Below are 24,397 nucleotides of genomic sequence, written 5' to 3'. Positions count from 1 at the left end.
CTCATACCTAGTTCTATTTGAATTTATCTGTGATTTTTGAGATCAGATTATAAATCTGATTATAGTCTTGCCTCTACTAATGTTAAAAAAGGTAATTAAGAATTGTGATTTACTTATTAAATACAAGAAGGTATAATTTTCGTTATTAAACAAGAGTTTTTTTACGTTTGAAATTGTTCTTCTTTTTTCCCCAATTTTCCACTTTTTTTATAGTAAAGCAAGATCGAATCTACAATAAGGTATCGACTCAAAATAAAACGCAGTACTCACTGGAGCTTGTGGTTGTTGTAGTCATCAAGAGAGTGACATGTCAAAATATTTCCATCAATACCGTAACAACTCAAAATATTGAAGCGTCCAAAGCATGGATTAATCATGAAAACCGTTATAACTTGGAAAATTAGCTAATTTTCATGACTACGGAATATCAAATAGCGAAGAATACCAAATAACATTTGAAATTCGATTTTGAAGGACTATCTCACATTTTGTCAAGACCTTCAAGCCCAAAATAATTATATCAGCGACGGAAACAGTTTTTCGCGTTTCCTGAAAAAAGAGGATTTTTGAGTTGTGACACTATTGAAGCAAGGGTGCGAAATGTTACACCTGTAGGGATCTTCAGTTTGTTTGCCATGCGTACGGGCGTGATTTGTAAACGCTACTTTTGAAGTGTACATTGCTTCAGAATCCGTTGATTTATTGATAAAGTCAGTGGAGATCGTTAGATCCGGACTGCTGACGAGTTTTTCCACGGAGAGGGGTTCTTCGCTGAACGTTTGAATTTGAGCTATAGGTAGAGTGGCTTCGCTGTAGTAACCAATCATCTCTGGTATAGTCCAACCATCTTCTGTAACAATAAACAAATTCCATTCAACTATTTGGTTATAAAAATTGATATGTATAGACAATCTTTCAGTGTGAAATATTTGGCGTGTACTCTATAAGTGGACTGCCTACATTCAGATAATTATTACAACTATTCAAATATAATAAGAAGGGAATCTCTTCTTAATTTATTATGAAAAGTAATCATTTTTTTCAAGTTAGCTCAATGATTTTTTGACTACTTCATCTAATATTTGGTGCGTTAGTGAAAGTCAAATTAAAATTGTAAAAAAATAGTTGTGATTCGAGTGCCAATCCTACTAAACATACTATATACTTAAATGTATATATATATATATATATATATATATATATATATAGAAATGTGAATGATCCCCGACACTGCCACACGGCCAGCGGATTCCAAAGTGCAATAAACAATATTCACATAGTCAGCTCATTCCAAAATACGTATCAAATAAATATAAGTTCATTGCATTAAATTCGAGTTCATTCATTCGTTTTGTTATTGTTCATTGTTAGAATATTGATTTGTCTGTAAAGTTATTTTCTGTAGAAATTATAAGTCGTTTATTGTAAATAAAAATACTTTTTAAAAAAGGTTAAAAGTGTCTCAAAGAACATTTCTGGCGCTGCGAACAGGATCAAATTCGTACAGAAACACAAGTTTTCCTGGTCAACTTCAGTGGTTAAACGAGACGGTCCATCGAACCAAGGCGAGAAAAACGTAGTATGCAGAAGACATCACCAGTGATCATCCTCTTGTAAGTACAACGTTCCTTTTCACTTAATTTATGAGCACTTTTAGCGATATTTCTGAAAGTAACTTACATTTATTATTGTCAAATCTCTCTATAAACCCTTTGGACAGTTCTACTCCAGGTAATAGTTCTCGATTTTCTAAAAATCAAATTTTAAAAGTTCAAAACACTGATAGCTTGAATATGTCTCTTCAAAACAATGATATCTCCAGCCTCTGTGCCACTCTACCTGAATTTAGATCGAAAGATAATCTTCAACATTTATAAAATCGGTAGATAACTTAATTACGTTCCTTCGGTCACAGAATCTCACTCAACCTCAAAAATTCATATTAAATGCCAATATTATTTCTCGTATAAAAGGTGAACCTAGAGATTTTTCAAACTACTCAAATTTAACACTTTGGACTGATGAACGTCCAGCATTACTATCTAAATACGGAGATCGACGCTCCGAAGATATTTTACTAACTCAATTATCTACATCAGTTCAGTACGATAATGAGACCTATGACCAATATCACCAAAGAATCTCTAATAATTTAAATGATTTGCTTAAACACATAGCTCTTAATGATAATATAGAAACTGTAAATTTCAAAACCTTATACTTTAAAAATATTGCTCTCAAAACGTTTTGCACTGGTATTAACGAGCCATATTGTGAATATTTATCACATTTTCAAATAAATTCTCTCGATGAAGCCCTGCAAAAATTTATCTCCTACGATAATCATAAAAATCAACAATTATATATGAACTTTTTGAAGAGTCAACAAAATAGAAGACTACTCTCTATCCAAAAATCAAAACAAAATTCTATTCCTTCAAACCACAATAGATTTAATCAAACTTTCATGCGAAACCCTATTATTAACCCAATTCCCCCACGAAATAACTCTTTTTCAAACATCCCTATTTCTCCCATAAATAGAATCCAAAATAACCACCCCCTTAGAAATAGCAAAAGTTTTACTAGATCTCAGCCTAATAATACTTTTGGTAATAATCATACATTTAATAATCCATCTACCAGCAATTCTTTTGGAAATAATCCAAACCCCCTTGCTCCACAACACCAAAGAAATTTTCTAACTTCTCGAAATGTCCCACAACCAATGAGTGGTGTACAAACTATTTCTACTAGAAACCAACCAATGAATACTTCCACGAGAAAAACTTTCAATTTTAATGTTGATTCCCATCAAAATGAAAACTTCAACCCTAACGATACTATAGACTTTGACGATACAAATGACAATTTTGAAAACGAAAATTCTCATCCAGACGTCCAGGTTGAAAATTTTTACGAAGTCACTCACGAAGCACCAATTCAATAAATCTTAATAATATCCGTAACAACCCCCAACTACCATACTTCATTATGCCACAATCAAAATTAAAAGTTTTAATTGATACAGGAGGCTCAGATACAATTATATCTCCTAAAGCTTCTACCTTTTTCAACTCAAATCATATTTATAATAAGCCCGTCACACCCTTGACATCCATGAAAATAACACGGAAGTATAACTCCAATATTAAAAAAAGAATTTGACATTTTAGAACCCATCGACGCTAGAATTGCCGATTGGAGTAAAGACTTCGACATACTATTAGGAAATTATGACCTAGAACGCTTGCATGCTTTGATAGATTATCAAAGTAAATTATTTACATTAAAACGTCTTAATATTACTATTCCTTTTGACACCTTGCATAATAAAATTCCTGTAGACATCTTCAATGGCGATATTCTCCTACCCGAAACTATAATAAATAACATTAAAATTCCTGAATCTATCCATATTGTTGCAAACGGTTACATTAACGATATCTATTTACCAACTTCTTTGCCCTTAGAGCTTATACATGTCGAGCATTTAGATAAATACGAAATATGTAACAGTTTAAGTAAATTCGATCCTTCATTAATTCGTACTCAGTATTTGAACCAAGAAGAAAAGGAAAACATTTTGAAGCTTTGTAATAAATATAAGGATATTTTCTATGACAATAATTCCGATTTAACTTTTACTTTGGTCATTAAGCACGAAATAAGAACAAAAGACGAAAACCCAATTTACGTCAAAGGCTTCCGACATCCGAAAGCAATGCAAGAAGAAATTTCCTGACAGATTAATCAATTACTCGATAAAAAAATTATTAGACCATCCATGTCTCCTTATTCCGCCCCTGTTTGGGTTGTACCAAAAAAAAACGATGCTTCCGGCAAGAAAAAATTCCGTATGGTTATTGACTACCGCAAACTAAACGAAAACACTGTTGAAGATAAGTATAATCTTCCCAATATAGAAGACATTTTAGATAAACTAGGAAAAGCTACATATTTTACTACCCTTGATCTAGCCCAAGGCTTCCATCAAATTGAAGTCCACCCAAATTCAATCGAAAAAACAGCTTTTTCCGTACCACATGGTCACTACGAGTTTTCACGAATGCCATTTGGTCTTGAAAACGGACCTTCCACTCTCGAAAAATTGATGGATAACATTCTCCGACCTTTTCTCCACAAATGTTGTTTCGTCTATATGGACGACGTCATAATTTTCTCTATTGCTGCAATCTTTGAAACAACCCGAAAGGCAAATTTGAAAATTCAATTAGACAAATCTGAATTTCTGACGAAAGAAGTCGCTTTCTTTGGTCACATTGTGACTCCTAAAGGCATTAAGCCCAATCCTAGTAAAACAGAGGCCATTAAAAACTTCCCTATTCCAAAGACTGTGAAAGAAGTGAGATCATTCTTAGGACTCATTGGATATTACGGAAGATTCATCCCAAATTTCGCAAGAATAACATCACCCTTTTCTCGATGCACTCGTAAAGGAGCTATCATAGACCCAACGAATGTCAATTACAAAGAATGTTTTGAGAAGGGCAAACAACTCTTATGCAATGCCCCAGTTCTGCAGTACTCAGATTTTTCAAAACCTTTTGTTTTGACAACCGACGCTTCCAATATTGCCATTGGCTCTGTATTATCCCATTTCGTATTACTCCCGAACTTTGAACTCCGCCGAGCAAAATTATTCAACTATCGAAAGAGAACTTCTGGCAATCTTAGATTCCTGTAAACATTTCCGCCCATATTTGTATGGTCAAAAATTCACTGTCGAAAGCGACAACAATTCTCTAGTATGAATTTGCAAAATTGAAGACCCCAAATCTCGGTTAGCCCGATGGAGACTGAAACTGGAAGATTATAATTTCGATGTAAAGTACCGTAAAGGCAAAGAAAACCAGGTAGCCGACTGTCTTTCCAGAGTACAGGTCAACGCACTTTCAAATTCTTCTATTTGTGCCGAACCCCCTGATCCCCACGACTTCGATCTAGACGAATTCCTTGAAGAATTCGACAAAAATCAATCTCTCAGCGAGAATACCAAACACACCGCAACCGAAAACCCGATTTCCGGAATTCTTATATCTGAAGATCCAATCAATTCAGCAACAAATCAAATTATTATTGTCCCTAAATCTAGAGAATATGACATTATTTATAAGAAACCTTTCAAAAAACATAGATATACCGTAAACCTCACTGACAATTGGATAACAGAAATACCTGATGCTCTCAAAAAAATACTTAGACCAAATGAAAAATTCGCGATACATGTACCCCATGAATTTCGACCCTTCATCTGTGATTACTTTAAGAAAACTTTTGACTCGACCGTTAAGGCTATTTTTTGTGATAAGTTACTACAAGACATAGAAGAAGAACAAAGACAAATAGACTGTGTAAAAAAATATCATACCGAAAATCACAACGTCATAGTCGAAACCTATAAACATTTGAAAAATCAATTTTATTGGCCAGCCATGCAAATTACTATTTCTAATTTAATAAATCAATGCGAGATTTGCTTAAAAAACAAATATGAACGACACCCTTATAAATTACCTCAGTTAGGCCCATTATTAGGACAAAAACCTTTCGACATAATTCACATTGACTTGTTCCATTCCAAAAATTATTACCTAACGATTGTAGATTCATTTAGCAAATATGCTCAATGCTATAAAATCTCTGATAAAACTTCCGTATCAATTCTTAGCAAGCTAAGACATTATTTTTCCCACCATAATTATCCGAAAAAAATTGTTTGCGATAATGGCACTGAATTTAATTCTGCTGTAATTCATCTTCTAATTCCCCTGCTGAACGATTCCATTCCACCCTTATAGAAAAGCTTAGAACACTACGAGACCAAAATCCAGATGATCCCTTAGATGATACTTTCACACATGCAAATTTTAATTTATATATTTTATAATCAATCCACAGTTCCACTAACTTTTCATCTTTTTCAATTCTTTATGGCCCCTATGCCGAAGAAATACATTTCGATTTTGATCTTCCGCTATACGAAACATACAACCAAAGACATAAAGACGAACTCCAACCATTCATAATAGACTTATATAATAAACAAAAAGCAAAACGACAGAAAATTCTAGACAAACAAAATGAAAATACTGAACCAATTCCTGTAATCGATCCTACTAGTTCTGTCTACGTAACTAAGAAAAAACATCGACCTAAACTAAGCTCTCCATATTCTAAACTACATCCAAAAAAACAACTTAAAACTAAAATTGTTGGTAAGACCGATAAACAAAACACCACAAGTACTCACTTAAAATTCGCAAAACGACTTCGTAACGTAAAGAAAAAGAATATTTCAGATAGACCTTTACAGGACGACCCTATCCCTGGGACATCTGCTCAAGATACAAGAAATCCCCAATAACGGCTATTATGCAGAAGACATATAGGCAAATCAAATGAGATAAATCATTATCATAGACATATTTTACAAATGAATTTAGAAAAATTAACTGATACTTTAGAAACGAACCCTAATGACCTTTTCGATTCACCTTTAGAAAATGGACCTTTAGCCCCTTTGAAATTTCAATATAATCACCTTTTAAACGAAGCAAAAGATAATCTTCATAAAATTACCCATAAACATAAAAGAGCTTTGCTCAACTTCCTCGGAACCACTATTAAATATATATCTGGAAACCCTGATGATTATGACTTGGAATTATTGAAATCACGAATTACTGCTGTAGAGATTAAAGAAAATGAAATCATCAACAATCTTAATAAAGAGATATCTTTTGGACACTTTATTGATACGAGATTTAATAATCTTCTAAATTTGATAAATAATAATAGTAAAATAATTGTGGCTGCAGTAAATAAGTTATCATCCGATTTCAATGGATACGTTGCACTTCATAATGAAATTCTAAACCTTCAAACTATAAACGAATTCCTTTTGAAACTGATTCGAACTATAAATTTATCCCAACAAGACCTTTCGAATATTGAGCTCTTTACTTTAGATGAATTGGAAACTTTAAAACGAGAATTATTAGAAACATATTCTCGGAATGCCCTTTTAATCAGTGACGAACATCCCTATCAACTAATTGAAGCTTCTAAATCATTAGTTTGCGTTACCACCAAGACCATGCTCATAATACTGAAAATACCCATCCTTTATCCTCATTCTTACCCTACATCTAGAATCTACCCAATTCCCAATAATGATCACATTATGATCCTGCCACCCGCACATTACTACGCAAATAATAAATGGTACGAAATCTGCACCAGCTTAGCTGAACACATCATCTGTACGAAATCTATAAGATCGTAATGTAAAATCCCGAATATAGAGATTTGCACCAAGTCAATCACAACAGAGAACTTTTCACAAGAAACCAGCAATGTAATTCTATTAGGAATAGTTCATCCAACCATAATTCAAAACCAAGAAATTAGGAGAAGTAGCATCTTAATGACAAACGAGCCAATTAATATAGAAGGAATACGATACAATAAGAAAATTGCGCAAGAAATTACAGTGCCGCAAGTAGTCCCAATCAAGCTGCATCTGAAGCTCAAAATTATACTAGAAAAACTCCAAATTCCAGAGACGCACGGACAAGTTCAACCCATTGAACCAATTCCACTCCTGCCGCAATTTTAATAACAGTCTCTGTAAAGAAACGAAAAAGAATTTCCAAATTCTTATATGGTCCCAAACTACAACCCACTCAAATCCAGATTGTCCAAGATTTGTTCCCAGAGACTTCGAGGACGAAGTCAACAGCAAAGGAGGGAGGAGAAATGTGAAAGATCCCCGACACTGCCACACGACCAGCGGATTCCAAAGTGCAATAAACAATATTCACATAGTCAGCGGATTCCAAAATACGTATCAAATAAATATAAGTTCATTGCATTAAATTCGAGTTCTTAATTTGTTTTGTTACTGTTCATTGTTAGAATATTGATTTGTCTGTAAAGTTATTTTCTGTAGAAGAAAATACTTTTTAAAAAAGGTTAAAAGTGTCTCAAAGACGAACATTTCTTTATATATATATATATATATATATATATAAAGACTCTTTGCAAAGCATTGTTGAGGTACTCTGGGACGAAAAGTGTTTTGTCCATACAAACGTTATCCAAGATAACCTAGAGAAGATAGCGGTTTCAAATAACCTTGTAGTGTATCTAGACCCAAAAACGGCAGGAAAATCAATGGCCATTCGTAAAGTTGCAGAAGCCGTGCCTGAAATTAAAAAACTGGGTTTAATGAACAAACCAGAACCACAACAAGTAGCTTATATTGAGTCTACTAGTAAGGTACACTTTGATGAAACGGATGAACTACAAGAAATTGCGGAGAGTATATTTGTAGCCGGAATAGACGAATCCAAAGAAACAATGGAAGTGCTTTTTGAAATATATTGCTTAACGGCAAAAATAGCCGAACTTGCGCAGAAAAAAAGATATAAAGAAACTTACGGTAATATTTCAGAAGGAACTGAATTTATCTGAAATACGTAAAGCAGTAGAAATTGCTCTGATGCAGTTTGAACTAAATGTAGAAATTTTTGTCTCAGACGGTATGACACTAAAAAAACAAAATAAACGAAGAGAGTCAAGGGACGAAGCTTTATATATCGAGAGAGGAAATCGTTCGTATGTGGAGCTTTTGAAAGCAGTTAAAGAAGAAGTACATAATAGAAACTTGAACAATAAAGTAAAGGCAGCCCGAATGACAAAGGCCGGAGATTTGCTACTTACAATGGAGCGAAATAGCGGAGGAGCAGACGACATAGCTAACGCATTAAAAGATATAAACGGAGAAGGGAAGATAAGAAAACTTGGGGGACAGGAACCACGAGCGGTCTTACACGTCAGAAATATCGACGCGGTCACAAGTAAAGAAGAGATTGAAACAGCAATGAAGTCACTTATGGCCGGAAGCGAAACAGATTATGTTTCAGTCAGTATTCTTCGTCCTGGTTTCCGAGAGACTCAGATCGCAACCGTTCTAGTTGAAAAAAAAACTGGTAAAAAACTTACGGATAAGGGAAATATAAGAATAGGTTTTGTAAGCTGCACCGTTAGGCAGAGAGTTAATGTGCTAACATGTTACAAATGCTGGGGTATTGGACACACGGCGTGGCAATGTAGCGGACCTGATCGATCCAAATGCTGCAAAAACTGCGGAAAGGAGGGACACCAAAAGAATAAATGCACTGAGAAATCTTACTGTTTAATGTGTAGTGAATCTGGTCACAGACCACACACCATGCGTTGCCCAAGATACCGAAGAGATATCACAAAAGGCGATATAGTGGGAACAGGCTAAGAAATGGCTAAATTTGTACAAATAAATCTAGTTCGCAGGCGACCTGCACACGATCTGCTAAAGCAAACAATAATAGTGAACAATATAGACATTTCAATAGTGAGCGAACCGAATAAAATACTCATAAAAGATTCAAAATGGTACGTTGATGAAAATTTTGATGCAGCTATAGGCATTACCAATAACGATATTCGTGTCCTAAATAGCGGACGAGGCAAGGGCTTCGTGTGGATTGAATACACAGAATTAGTCGTTTTCAGTTGTTACATATCACCTAACCTTACATTAGAAGTATTCGGAATAATTCTGAACCAACTCAAAGACGCCATTGAAACGCGCAATAAGAAATGCTTAATAGCTGGAGATTTTAACGCGAATGCGGCAATATGGGGGTCGATTGAAAATGACAAAAGGGGTGATATGTTGTCTGAATGGGCCGCAGGCCTAGATTTGGTTTCACTAAATCATGGAAATACTCCTACTTTTTCCCGAGGAAACAGTTAATCACATATAGATGTCACCTTTGTCTCAAATGATATAAACAAAATGTTTGGGAGTTGGCAAGTACTGGACCAAGAAACATTGTCTGATCACAATTACATCTTCTTTGAGATACCGTCTTTAGAAACACAAAAAGTAGCTCCTGAAAAAATTATTAAAGGATGGAAAATAGAAGAAAAGAAAATCCAATATTTCATATCTGAGATAAAACAAAAAATACGAGAAGAAACAGACACCCTAAACCCTCAAGGTCTCATGGCGGCTATTAAAAAGGCTTGTCAACGCACATTTCAGCCCACATACAACTATAGTGGAAAGAAAAAACCAGTATACTGGTGGTCATCACAGATCAGTGAGGCCAGAAATGAATGCCTTTGTAAAAAGAGATACATGACACGTGCAAACAGAATATCCGGAAGCACAGTCGAAGAAAGAGAGAAAGCAAGAGCTGAATATAAAGAAAAAAGAAATTACTAGAAAAAAATGATAAAAGACGCGAAGAAACACTCCTGGAAAACTGTTATAGAGGAAGTTCAAAACGATGTTTGGGGAAAAGGCTACCAAATAGTGACAAAAAGATTTCTACTAAGACCTAAAACAAAAATCTCACAGGATATCATACTTAAGGAAGCAAGTGGACTATTTCCAAAATATGAAATAGCCACCTGGCCACATATTGACATGGTGAGGGCGGATATAATACCATGGACACAGGAAGAAATTGTAACGGCAGCAAATAAAATAAAACCAAAGAAGGCGGCTGGACCAGATAAGCTATCACCAGAGATATCTAAGTGTGTAGTGAAATACCTGCCAGAAAAGTGCCTCGATGTGATGAACAGACAACTGTATGCGGGGGAATTTCCCAAAATATGGAAAGTGGCGAAACTAGTGCTAATAGAAAAGCCCAAAAAAACGGACGATTTAAAAACGTCATACAGGCCACTATGTCTCCTGGACTGCATGGGAAAAATTCTTGAACACCTCGTCAAAAATAGATTACTTGCAGAAATAGAAGCAAGAGGAGGTTTTAGCAACTCTCAGTTTGGGTTTCAGAAAGGTATTTCCACTGTGGATGCACTAGCTAAAGTTCTAGAAATCGCAAAAGAAGCAAAACATGTGGCATGGGCAAACCGTAAGATATGCTTACTTGTAACGTTAGATGTAAGAAATGCATTTAACTCCGCACCATGGAGAGGAATAGCTGACAGCTTGAAAAAGCGAAACATATCGCCATACCTAATGCTCATGATCACAAGTTATCTAACGGACCGGACACTACTTGTAGGTAATACCATTATGGAAGTAACCTGCGGTGTCCCACAGGGCTCGGTACTTGGCCCTCTCCTTTGGAACTTATATTATGACGACTTGTTGCAACTGGATATGCCAAGTAGCGTAAAATTGCTGGCCTTCGCTGACGATCTTGCAGTAGTAGTAACAGGAAAGATAAAGACACAGGTAGTAGTAGAAGCTAACATCGTTATTCAAAGAATAGCTGAATGGATGCATTTGAAAAAACTTGATCTTGCACCTGAAAAAACAGAGGCGGTACTTTTGGGTGATCGAAAGGAAGCAAGAAGACTCACCATCGAAGTCTTGAATAACGAAATAATTATAAAAACCGCAAATTAAATATTTGGGTGTAACCCTAGACACAGGTGCTACAATGAAAAAACATATTGAAATCGTCTGCAAGAAAGCAGAAGCATCTGCTTTGTCTTTAAGTAGAATAATGCCGCAAAAAAATGGGCCTACAGCAAGTAAACGAAAAATATTATGTGCAGTAACTCACTCGATTTTGTTATATGCGTCTCCCGTATGGTATGAAACGCTGAAATATACCAAATACAAGGATATTTGCCAAAAAGTGCAAAGAAAGTTAGCTTTGAGAGTATGTAGTGCTTTCCGCACAGTCTCCACAAACGCGCTGTTAGTGATTTCAGAAATAATACCTATAGAACTGCAGGCTGAGGAACTATACAAAACAAAAGGCAAACAAAGGAATGAGAAGATAGAGATACGTACTGAAACATTAAATCGGTGGCAGGGCAAATGGGAACAAGCAGTAACTGGACAATGGACTAGAAGACTGATTCCAAATATTAGAACGTGGGTAAACAGAAAACATGAAGAGGTGAACTACTATCTTAGTCAAATGTTAACAGGACATGGCTGTTTTGAAGCATACTTCCACAGGTTTAAAATCAGTAATACAACGGAATGCACGTACTGTAGCCAAATGGATGACGCGGAACACACATTTTTCGTATGTGCAAAATGGAGCCCACAGCGAATTGAAGCTGAACAATGTGTAGAAGAAACACTTACTCCAGATAATATTTTACACCATATGTTATAGGATGAAAAAAAATGGAACATAGTATCGGTTATGATCCAGAAAATAATAGAGACAAAAGAAGAAGATAGAAGTAAGCACAGACTAAACTAAGTGTAAGGCAACGCTCGGAATGCTGAAGTAATACTTAACGGTAGTTCCAGCACTCTTCTCAGCAGGTGAATCCACGTATGAGGGGGAAGGGTTTAGTCGGTCGGCAGTACAACAGCCAATAGCCAACCCGACACTATCTAGGCACAATATTGATCAGCCTAGATGTCTGAGAGCAGATTCCTAATCCCCTCCCCCCCAAAAAAAATATATATATATATGTATATATATATATATATATATATATATATATATATATATATATATATATATATATATATATATATATATATATATATATATATATATATCCAGCGGTCAAATTGGCGTCGGTACTTTTACGGTATAGCCAGGAATCCTTCAATATACACCAATGTATATTTGCAAAATATATTCAACGGACAGGTTAGCAGCTTGATAATTTGGCAACGTTGAAATAGATATATTTGAGTTTATTAAATAACTTTCATTCTGCAGATTGGATGGCCGTATATGAATGTTATACTTGTAACGGAGGAAGTGGCATCTTAAAAAATATATTTAGAATCAACGTATTGGTTACGCCAAAATGTATGGTGATTTAAATGCATTTTGCTTTCTTGGTCTTAATTTACATATATCCATTTCTATGAGTTGTTTGAGCATAATTTGATTATTATTTATTCGAACGTATCGCTACATGTCGCAAGTATGTTTGGGACGAACCAAAAAATTAACCATTTTAGTTTAAAATTGTGATCATATTCAGAGATCCGTATTGAAGCTTATAAGCAAAAGGTGCCAATTCAAATCTAATTTTTTACTGACTATTCGAAGCAACATTCAAAACTCTCCGAACATTTAAGAGCTGATTAAAAAACTAAAAAACTGGACATTATTTCAGAGTCACCAATATGGTAGATCACAGAAACCCTTCTGTTGTCGATGTCTCAGAATAAACGTTAGTTTTATTTTGGTGCTGTTTTTTGGAAATTTCTCTATTCCATTTTTGTAATCTATGATAAGCAACCTGCATCCAGAATTGCTTATTTTTATTTTTTTATTTTATAAAAATATTGAATAGCTGAAAAAATTTTTTGGCTGATTTTGATAATACTAAGAAAAAAATAACTATTAAAGAGTCTCCTAGGGCTATTACAAGCGGGCTAAACACAGACAGACGAAAAAGGACCCAAACAAACAATATTGATGATAGTTATCCAACTGCAAATCTTCGTTATGCTTAAAAAATCGTAGGAAGAAGAATTTTCATTGGTTTATTGATCTTAAAGATGAAAGAAGAATCCGTGATGCTAATACAAAGATGGGTAGTTCTTTAATAATGATATGCGAGACCACATCCAGATTGAGTGATTTCAAAAGAGATGGGAATGCCATAGAGCATGCTTGGGATAAAATGGATAAAATACCATTGGCGAGCATGATCCTCGACCTGAATATTAGCTGTTGTTGAAACATTCCTTTTCATTAAATCCCTTGAAGAATTCCTTTGTTTTATTCTTTTATTTCAGCACTTTATCTAATTTTCATTATTCAAAGAGATGAGAAACGATTTTATGATTTTTGGTATTCAACAGTTAACAAATATATTCTCTTGTACCATAAAATTTTGTTTCAGCTTTTAAAATCTGATTAAATAAATATACTTAACTCTATCAATATCTTCAACTTTTGAACAGCTGTTCATTTTCAATTTTTTTGAATGTATTTGAATACAAATTCAGCATGTTTTGAAATTGATTACAATTGTTCAATAACGTCTTATTAGAACAAAGTTGAATTTTTCACATGAGACATTTTGTATCTTAGATTTCAATTTGTTGCAATTTGCCATCGTAACAAGAAATATTTTTTCATATTCCATATACGGTATTCCACTAGTTCCTCGTGAAAGTCGTATGCAGGTCACCACCTTCTGTACTTTGAAACGCACAACCCAAATATTCTGTCGTAGATAAAGGTTTTTAGGCCCACTCCAACTTAAAGATTTGATAAAACTCGAACCTCGTTTTGAAAAGTATATACATGTACAGAAGAACAACAAACTTTCTACAACAGTTTCACATTTTTGAGTCATCCTGTATTTCATTCTGCCAAATTTGAACAATGTGGCTCTTCTTTTAGATTGAATACCGAAACCTAAAAACTCTGAACTGTATAGTTTTTGTACTATTTAAATGTTGTTTATGAAACTTCCACCTATGAACCATTTGATTAGGGCCCTTAATAATACTTGCTGTGTCTAGCTGATTTTCATAATATGCTGATATGAATGCATCAAGCTATTCGACGCCATTTAAAGAAGAAAAATGGAGTTTCACTTTCGAAAAAGGATAACTCCTTCTTTGAAATTGATAAGCCTTAAGAAGTAGCGGTAAACGACTTGAAACTCTATCCATTTGCCGATTTTTCAATAAAATAGGGTCCTATTACGAATCCACTTGGAATGCTCCCATCTACGTTTACAGACCACCTAGTCTGACTGCGAAATGAAAATTTGTTGTAGAACAAATAATGTAAATTTGTGACTGTTCGCATATCTACTTTCATAAATTGTCCACTCGTTACCGAGTAACACAGCTGCTATTTTTTGCAAGAAGTTCTCTTCTCAGAATAATTTTATCGTGTCTTTGTAATTGCAATAAGCTGTAACTGATTCTTTGGGACTCTCATATTGGTATCTTCACTATTTGCTAGTACAACATGAAATGTAACTTTCTCTGTATAGTATTGAGTTCCTATTTTAACAAACATTAGTCTCATATACCTACCTCTTATAATGTTACTGATGTATTGAAACTTTTCTCTTTTTTCACATACTTTTATCCTAGCATTATTGTGGAAACTCTGCCAGTATGGCCGTTGGGCGGATTGAGTAGCTCAACGACCATGCTGCCGTTCCAAGCCCGGATAAAAGAGGAGAGTTGTAAGGCAAGGCTAGCTACCTACCTCATGTGAAACAGCCATTTACTCAGAGAACGAAGAAAGTAGCCTCGGATAGGACTGATAAAACTTATAACGACCCAGCAAAGTTAAGGAAAAAACGATTTTGGAAGCGACAACAATTGCGAATAGCCACCTGGAATGTTACATCAATTGCTAACAAAGACCAAGAAACCATAATAGAGCTTGAGAAACATAAAATAGACATATGTGTCTTGTCTGAGACGGAAAAGAAAGGAGCTGGCAACTTTAGAATCGCGGAGTATACATTGATATATAATGGGAAACCAAAAGATGAAAGAGCAGCATCGGGAGTAGGCCTATTAGTGCACGAGAAATACGACAAAAACATAATAGACATAAAGTATATAAGCGACAGACTGCTACAAACCACTTTTAAATTTACAGAAACAACTAAAACCCATATATTAAGCGTCTATGCTCCTGATACGAGTAAAAGTCAAGAAGAAACAGACTCATTCTATGATGAACTGCAGATCACCATCGATAAGATACCGAAGCAAGACGAAATTATGATACTGGGAGATTTTAATGGAAGGATTGGTAACGAGGTTATTAGTGGAATTAAGAATCGGTTTAACGAAGAAACACTCAACAGCAATGGAGAACAACTCATACAATTCTGTGCACATAATGAACTACGCATTAACAACACGTTTTATCCCCATAAACAACAGCACAAGTATACGTTCGAGAACACAAGAGGACATGAATCGATTATAGACTACATTATTACAAACAGAAATATTCATCCCTCAAAAATATTAGATGTCAGAACATTAACCTCAGTAAACACAGGGACTAACCACCATATGGTGCTAGCTATAATGCGGAACTGCGTACAAAGGAAAACCCAGAACAAACCGAAAGTGACAGAAAAGCTGAACATAGAAAGCCTTAGCGATGATACCACAAAATACCTCTACCAGCAAAGACTAAGGAAGGCAATAAATGAAAACAAGATCTTGAAAGATGATACTGTAGAACTAGCATGGAAAAGATTAAATACTAATATAAGGACAGCTGCAGAAGAGGCATTAGGCAAACGAAAGGTGAACCTGAACGGAAAGCCCAACACGAAACCATGGTTCAAACACGAAATCAAATCACTTGCGGAAGAAAAAAGGACAGCATATCTTCAATATAGAAGTCAAACAATTACATATGCTGATTACAAAGTCGTGAGGAATAGGACAAATATGGAAATACAAACGATTAAGAGACAATTCTGGGAGAAATACTCATCAGACATGGAAAACGACTTATATGGGGGACAAAAAAAGATCTGGAATATGATAAGGAACATCAAAAGACCAATCAATGAATACATCCACACGAAAACAATAACGTTAAAAGAATGGGAAAGGTATTTCCATGAACTCTACGGTGACATAATAACAAGCCAATCCACTGAACAGAAACAAGAAAATATATCTGAGGAAGGAGAAGACATCCAACAACAATTAATATCAAAAGACAAAATTGAAGCAACAATGCGCAAGATGAAAAATAGGAAATCACCAGGGCTGGATAACATTAATAACAAGCTTCTTAAATATGGTGGCAATGAATTAATAGACCAAATGCATGTCATGTTCAACAAGATATACGACCAGAGAAAAGTACCAGAGGAATGGAAAATAAGCATAACGGTCTTTAAGAAAGGGGAAAAGAAAGATCCAAATAATTATAGAGGGATCAGCCTCCTAAGCACGACTTCAAAATTACTAACAAAAATTATTGCAGAAGAAATCTCAAGTAGCGGCATGAGCGTAGAACAACAGGGATTTAGAAAAAATAGATCAACCATAGACGCTATATTCATCTTAAGACAGATTGCCGAAAAGGCCATAGAGTACAATAAAACCGCGTTTATGTGCTTCATAGACTTAACAAAAGCATTTGACAGAGTGAGATTACATGACGTCATTGAGCTACTAAAAAAACGAGGCGTAAACCAAAGGACAATAGACTTCATTCGGGACATGAACAACGGAAATAGCACATATGTAAGAGTAAACAACGAACTCTCCAGTAAAATGCCAGTATCAACAGGGATCAGACAAGGAGATAGTCTCAGCCCAATACTCTTCAACATTATAATGGACGAAATCATAAAAGAAGTCAAAACGGTAGGCAGAGGATACAGAATGGGAAAACATGAGTATAAGATAGTTTGCTACGCTGATGACGCGGTTGTGATATCTGAAGATGAGGATAATCTGCAAAAACTGCTACACAGATTTGAAACAGTTGCAGGAGAACTCAATATGATCATATCGAAACAAAAGACACAATCCTTGACAATAGCGAGAGAACCAAGAAGATGCAAACTGGCAATTTATAATAAAAGTGTAGAACAGGTTATGTCTTTTAAATATTTAGGGGTTAACATCACGAGCAATAGGAACTTGAAACAAGAAGTCAAAACGCAAACAACAGCAGCATCTAGGATATCAGGATTCCTTCGAACCGTGATATGGAGAAATAAATTTTTAAGTATCGAAAGCTAAACACGGATATATAAAACTTGTGTCAGACCAGTAATGACATACGCCATAGAAACGAGGGCGGAGACTGCAACTACTAAACGGATTCTTAGAACAACCGAGATGAAGACATTACGCTCAATCACAGGGAAAACACTAAGAGACAGAATAAGGAGCAATGAAATCAGAAGAATGTGTGACGTTCCGGATATAGTGAGATGGGCCAGAACTAGAAGAAGAGCATGGAGAGATCATGTCAATAGAATGAACAACGATCGACTGGCGAAAATCGCAAAGGAAGAGAAACCCAATACAAGTAGACCGCCTGGAAGACCACCAAAGCGCTGGTATGAGAGCTGGTCCTCGCAGTCACAACTTAGGCTGCCTCTTTGAAAACACAAGACACAGTCTTAAAATAAGAAGAAGAAGAAGAATTATTGTGGAAAGATAATTTTGAACTATGTATTCCAAAAAATAAATGGCGTTGAAATTTTTACGGAAAACTGGTCATATGTTTTGAAATACCCGGTGTAAACCATTATCAAGTTCATATGGTTAGAATTGGGAAATAAAGCAAAATTTAATATTGACTGATTACGAACTGATGATAAATTTGGCATAAACTGAACCTAGGATCGAAAAACCAGTAAACAATATCTCATTGAGATTTGTTTCTTCTACTTTTATTGATACTCTTACAAATTATTCTGATCATTTTTGTTGCTCTGTCAAGGGTTAGTAATTTATGCTTGTAGTTTTATAATGCTGCTCTTCAACTCAGGTTTTTTGCTTTTAACGTCTGACCCAACCATTCTGTATAATAAATATGGTGACAGTTCTTTATTATCAATTAGTCATTTATGAAAAATTACTCAGATCTAAAAACCTTAATAAAACTTCTAATAACTTTTCGCGCCCCGTGTATCCAATACTCACTGTATTTATATTTACATACTTATACATTTAACGGGATGGACGACTTCTCTAGAGTATCTCTACGTTAATAATAATTGGCGCCCCTTTTTCGATAAGCTTCGTAAAGGGTTGGCATGGCGTCATAACATCATTCACGGAGACAAGCAGAAAGTTTTTTCGTAGTTTTTAATAGTGTTGCAAGCAGTCAAAATGTCAAGACGTAAACGAAACGAACTAATTATGAGACTAGCATTAGCTCAGGAGAAAGACGGTATGTGTACTCAAAAATTTCCTAATATTGTGTAGATTATTTATCATGATAAAGATATCAAATAACTGTGACTTTTACAATAATAGATAGATTTCTTCGGACATTTTTCTATCTAATTAATTATGGATATGAATTTGGGATTTTATTTTGTGTATATGTTTGATATGTCTATTAGATTCTATTTAATATATATTTAATAAGAACACAGAGAATGCGTGTAAAATATATTGTTTTGTGCAAATTTTCGTGGGATATGTGCTGAAAATGTTAAAGTTACAACCTGTTAAATTAAGCGTAAGGGCATGAAAACAGTTTCCAGCTAATTGGTGGTGACATCTTGTGAATACAATACATACGTCATTATATTGTACAAAATAAAAAAAAAATATTATTTTATTATGAAAAACATTTCAAAATTTCCTCAGAGGTGTCATGTAGATGTCAGGGAGTTTTTGGTGGTGACACCTCAATGTATTCCGAAAAAATGTTTTGTAGAATTGACTGTATTTCTAAAAAATTTTGAGAAATTGGCTCAGTACATCAACAATATTATTATTATTTCTATCATTACCAATCTTGTTGAAATAACATTTGGTTTTAGTTTCAATATCGGATCCATCTCTTACTTCAGAATCCGAATATGTTCCTTCGTCCACCGTATCAGATATGTCAACGTTTGAGTCCTCGCTGCTACAAGCACCACCAGCTGAAACAAAATATGAACCACAGGATGCAAACAATATATTAGGAACTCTTGAGATGAATATTTCAAATAATATGAAAATTGATGTTTCAAGTGATGAAATCGCTGGTGATTGTCTTGCGGAAAGTACTAAATTAATGTCTGAACAATCTTTGAATGCAATTTTGGGCAGTTATGTAGAACAACATTTAGAAAACCTCCCTGATGGTTCCGTAATAGATATTAGTTATTTGAATGAAATAAATAACACACCTTGCAATACATCTAGCCAAGTTCCAACTACTACTAAGAGGATCAGAAGGAAACATAACTGTTTATTCTGCGGCATAAAAACTAGCAATTTTGTTCGACATATAGAAAGATGTCATTTTGATGAAATACAGGTACAAGAAATAATGTCTTTGGATAAGAAATCAAAGAAGAGGAAAAAATTAATTGATAAGGTACGTAGAGAAGGCGACTTCATATCTTCGAAAGTTGTACCAGTTATGAGAGTACAAAATAATACCAATAATTACATCGTTTGTAAGTTTTGTCGCGGGTACTATGCTCCAAAAAGTTTGAGAAGACATACGAAGAAATGTTTCTTCAATCCTAATCCATCACAAAAATTGCAATCTCAAATTGAAGGTCAAGCGATAATGGTAGGTCAATTCGGTCCCAATGATCCACTAAGAGTTAGTGGATTGTTGAATATGTTTAGAGCAGATGATATATCATTTATAGCAATGAAATATCCCATAATCTGTGAAGTTGGTAGGAGATATTTAAAAAGTCACAAAGAAAAACATTTGCGAGTGGTTGCAAAAAGGCAAATGAGACGTTTAGCTAGACTTCTAAAGACCTCGCGGGAAATTCTCAAAAACAATAGATTGGAACTACTTCAAATACTGAGCCCTAGTAAATTCCAAACTTTAATCAAAGCAACTAAGCTTATTGTCATTTGTCATTATTTGCCATTAAAATGGGAACTCTAATTAAGAATGCAATCAACGCAGCATTATCGTTAGAAGTACAAAATGAAAATTGTAGAAAAGATTTTGTCGATGAATTGAAAATATTGACAAGATTAATTGAAACTCACTGGGCGCAAGAAATATCAAGTGAAGCTGGACAGAATTTAATGGTTAACACATTCAACAAACCTTCTTTAATACCGGCAATACAAGATATTAAGGTAAGTTTGGTTATTCATAAAAACTTCATTTAAACTCATGATAGAGATTGATTTTCCAGTTAATTAAGAAATAGTTATCTGCTTATATATTAACTAAACGTCATATCGATAGCTTGGGAGGGATAAGCTTAATTTAAATTTGAAATAATATCGTCTAGTAAAATGTAAGCGTTATACCTTCTATTTATCATAATTATTAGAATACAAGTATCTACAAACTATTCCCATATCATAATTATACTAACATGAACTTCTAGGGACAACTGTTTTAATATTTCTGTGCCAGAAACTCAAGTCACAGTTTAAAGCTTACTTTGAACTGTGCTCAAGTATCCTTCAAAGATAATAAAATTCTCAAATTCTCCAAAAACGATAACACCCGGGCATCTATAAAGTCCGTTTCGGTTTCGCAGGTGAAACTTTCGATTTATTTCTTACATCACAAAAACCTAACATTTTGTGAAGTAGAACAATTTTGAAATGTGCAGTTTAAATCTGTCCATATTTTATTCTGTGCACAATTTGTTCAGCAAATTTTTATGATAACGTTATCGACTATTGTCACACTTCAAACTTATCCAATTTATATTAGAATGAAAATATTATTTCGAATACGTTGAAATAGAGAAATGTATGTGGAAAAAATACCTTTCTCGCCAATCAGGCGCCGAAAAATGATAAACAGTCTTATCGATTATTTCTGTGTTACGAAGAGGGTAGATATGAAGGTTCTATTTGGAAAAGAAGGAATATAAGAATCATTCTAAAATCAAACAATGTTGCATGTTAGTAATAAAAGTGGTGAATTTAAGAAATTCTTCGTTTCATTTAAAAGTCGATAACATTTATTCCTTATTTCAAATACTAGCGGAAGGTTTACAGAATACCTATTATAATATTGGATTGGATTTTTATTACCTCCCAGCACATGCCCCAAAATCCATATGTCCCTCGACCGTGTCGGGTTGAACCTTTTCTTATCGTCCTTAGTCAACCTCCTACCCGTATCTTATCTGACCCTGCATTATACCAGCATTCCGACACGTCTCAGTTGGATATACAGAGGAACTTTTAATAATCGATTACAATAATATGTTTGTCTTTAAATATAAAATTTTCCAGTAAATTATGAAAAGTAGCTATCGTGTACCTTTGATTACCTTCATCTTAATTCATTATATTCAATATTCTTGTTAATTACGAAACTAGGTTTGGTGTCAAATCTCTATCTTTTCATGTTGTAGCTATGAAACTGATATATTATTTGATTACCGACATTTGAAAACTACCTTCAAATGAACATAAAAGAAGACATGGCAAGTCTAAAAGAAAATTCCTACAATGAGACCGCATATAGGAATCTTATGGATTGTGTTTATTGTAGTATCATACTATTCAACAAACGAAGAGTTGGGGAATTGCAACGTATGACATTGGAAGTATACAAAAAAAAATAGTGACTTACTTCCTTGTTCAGAATTTGAAAATGTTCTCAGCGATACGGAGAGGATTTTATATTCTAGTTTAAAAAGAATAGTTATTCGAGGCAAACGGGGCTCGTAGATAAGAATGCAGGAGTGGCGATAGCCATTATAAATAAAAACTTAGAAATAGATAAGACGCTTCGAGGTGATAACTGCGTACAAATAGAAACCAAGGGCACCACTATGACGGCCGTTTATATATATATATATATACCCGAATATCAGCGATAGAGAATACCAAAAGGCCATAGATAAAACATTCGAAACGGCTACCAAAAACTACGGAAAACGACTATCCATAATGACCGGAGATATAAACGCGAAATCCGCAATATGGGGATCTCCTATATCTGATATCAAAGGACAAATGTTAGAGGAGTGGTTGGCCCAAACAGGATGGGTAGCAATCAACAACGGCCATCACACCTTTGAAAGAGGTAACTCTAAAACACATATAGATGTTACTCTCTGTCATACCAGTCATCATAATAAGATCACCAACTGGTGCACAGAATATGTCAACCCTTATACACACCATGGACATATTCGATATCAGATAAAAACGAAAGGAGCAATAGAAAAGATGAGCCCTAACAACAGGAATAGGACTTACTTGGACACCGAAAAGTACGTAGAAATATTAAAAAAAAGTAATGGAACATACGAGGAAATACTGAAGGCATATAAAGATGCCACCAGTAATGACGACGCTAATACCTCGATGCAACCATTCTGGTGGAATCCTGAAATTGAAAATGCCAGAAATGAATATAATAAACAAAGACGTAGATATACCCGAGAAAAACTCCCACAGCTAAGACAAAAGTGGGAAGACGGTATGAAGGAACAAGGCAAACTACTAAAAAGACTAATTCTGCAAGCCAAAAACAGATGTTGGGAGGACCTCATGAAAGACCTCGAAAACGACATATGGGGTCAGGGTTACAGGATAGTGACGAGCAAGATGGCTAATAGAACACAAGGCCAACTCAGTGTGAAAAGGAGAAAAAATATCCTCCGCACCCTCTTCCCTACAATAAGAGGGAGAACGACAAACAACGACGACGATGACGAACCCGCACTACACGAGGAACCTAAGAGTTTCACCAGCAATGAGCTCGATATAGCGATTAGGGATATTAAAAACGGCAAGGCACCAGGACCAGATGGCCTGCCAAACGAAGCTCTAAAAATCGCGGTGAAAACTAAACCGTTGCAAGTATTAAACTATTTAAACGAACTATTGAAACAACAACGGTTTCCCGACTGCTGGAAAACAGCGAGAGTCGTTCTACTTCCGAAGGAGAGTAAAGATTCAAACGAGGCAGGCAGCTACCGCCCTATATGCCTGATCAACTCTTTCGGAAAATTACTAGAACGTATGATTACAAATAGATTGGCTGAGGAGATCGAAAATAAGAACCTCTTATCTCCACACCAGCATGGCTTCCGACCCAAAAGATCAACGGTGTCGGCAATTAATGAACTAAAGGACATGGTAGGTAAAACCAGCCACAAATGGGGTGTACTTGTGGCTGTTGATATAAAAAATGCCTTCAATACCGCGAAATGGTAAAGTATAGTCATGGCTTGTAAGGATAATGGAATCAGCCCTTATCTAACGAAATACATACCGAACTACCTGAGTGGCAGGAGGGTGACTTCCAGCATCATATCACACAGGTGCACGATGGGTGTTCCGCAGGGCTCCGTCCTTGGACCAGTTCTGTGGAACATCATGTACAATGGTATCCTAGTATTGGACTATTGCCCAAAAGTTTCCACTATCGCGTACGCTGATGACCTCGTCTTCTACATCGTAGGAGACAAAGAAAATGAGGTCAGGAATAGAGCAGAGAACACTGTAGCTCTAGCGGTCCGTTGGATAATAACAAACGGACTTAAAATTGCTCCTCAAAAAACGGAGATACAGACGGTGAAGGGACCACGGAAAACAAATGGCCCCTTCAAAATGGTAGTGGAAAGACAAAGAGTCGTGGCCAAAAAGAAAATAAAATTTCTGGGAGTAATATTAACAAAAAACCTTAACTTCCTAGAACATATGAAATACACGGTATAAAAAGCCGATAAAAATATTGCACAACTACAGAGACTGATGACGAAT

General features: G+C 35.1%; 1 long non-coding RNA gene across 1 annotated transcript; it reads right to left on the bottom strand.

The window, feature by feature from the left end:
* Window positions 1-21,108, bottom strand: LOC130450135 (uncharacterized). Its single transcript, XR_008910544.1, has 2 exons — window positions 21,034-21,108; window positions 1-850 (listed from the first exon to the last, which is right to left on the bottom strand). It is a non-coding gene; the product is annotated as an uncharacterized LOC130450135 (long non-coding RNA).
* Between the last annotated feature and the right edge of the window lie 3,289 nt (window positions 21,109-24,397).

Source organism: Diorhabda sublineata, chromosome 11 (assembly GCF_026230105.1).
Source record: "Diorhabda sublineata isolate icDioSubl1.1 chromosome 11, icDioSubl1.1, whole genome shotgun sequence".
Classification (NCBI taxonomy): domain Eukaryota; kingdom Metazoa; phylum Arthropoda; class Insecta; order Coleoptera; family Chrysomelidae; genus Diorhabda; species Diorhabda sublineata.
The sequence above is the reverse complement of the archived record's forward strand: the minus strand, read 5'-3'. Positions and strand labels throughout refer to the sequence as shown.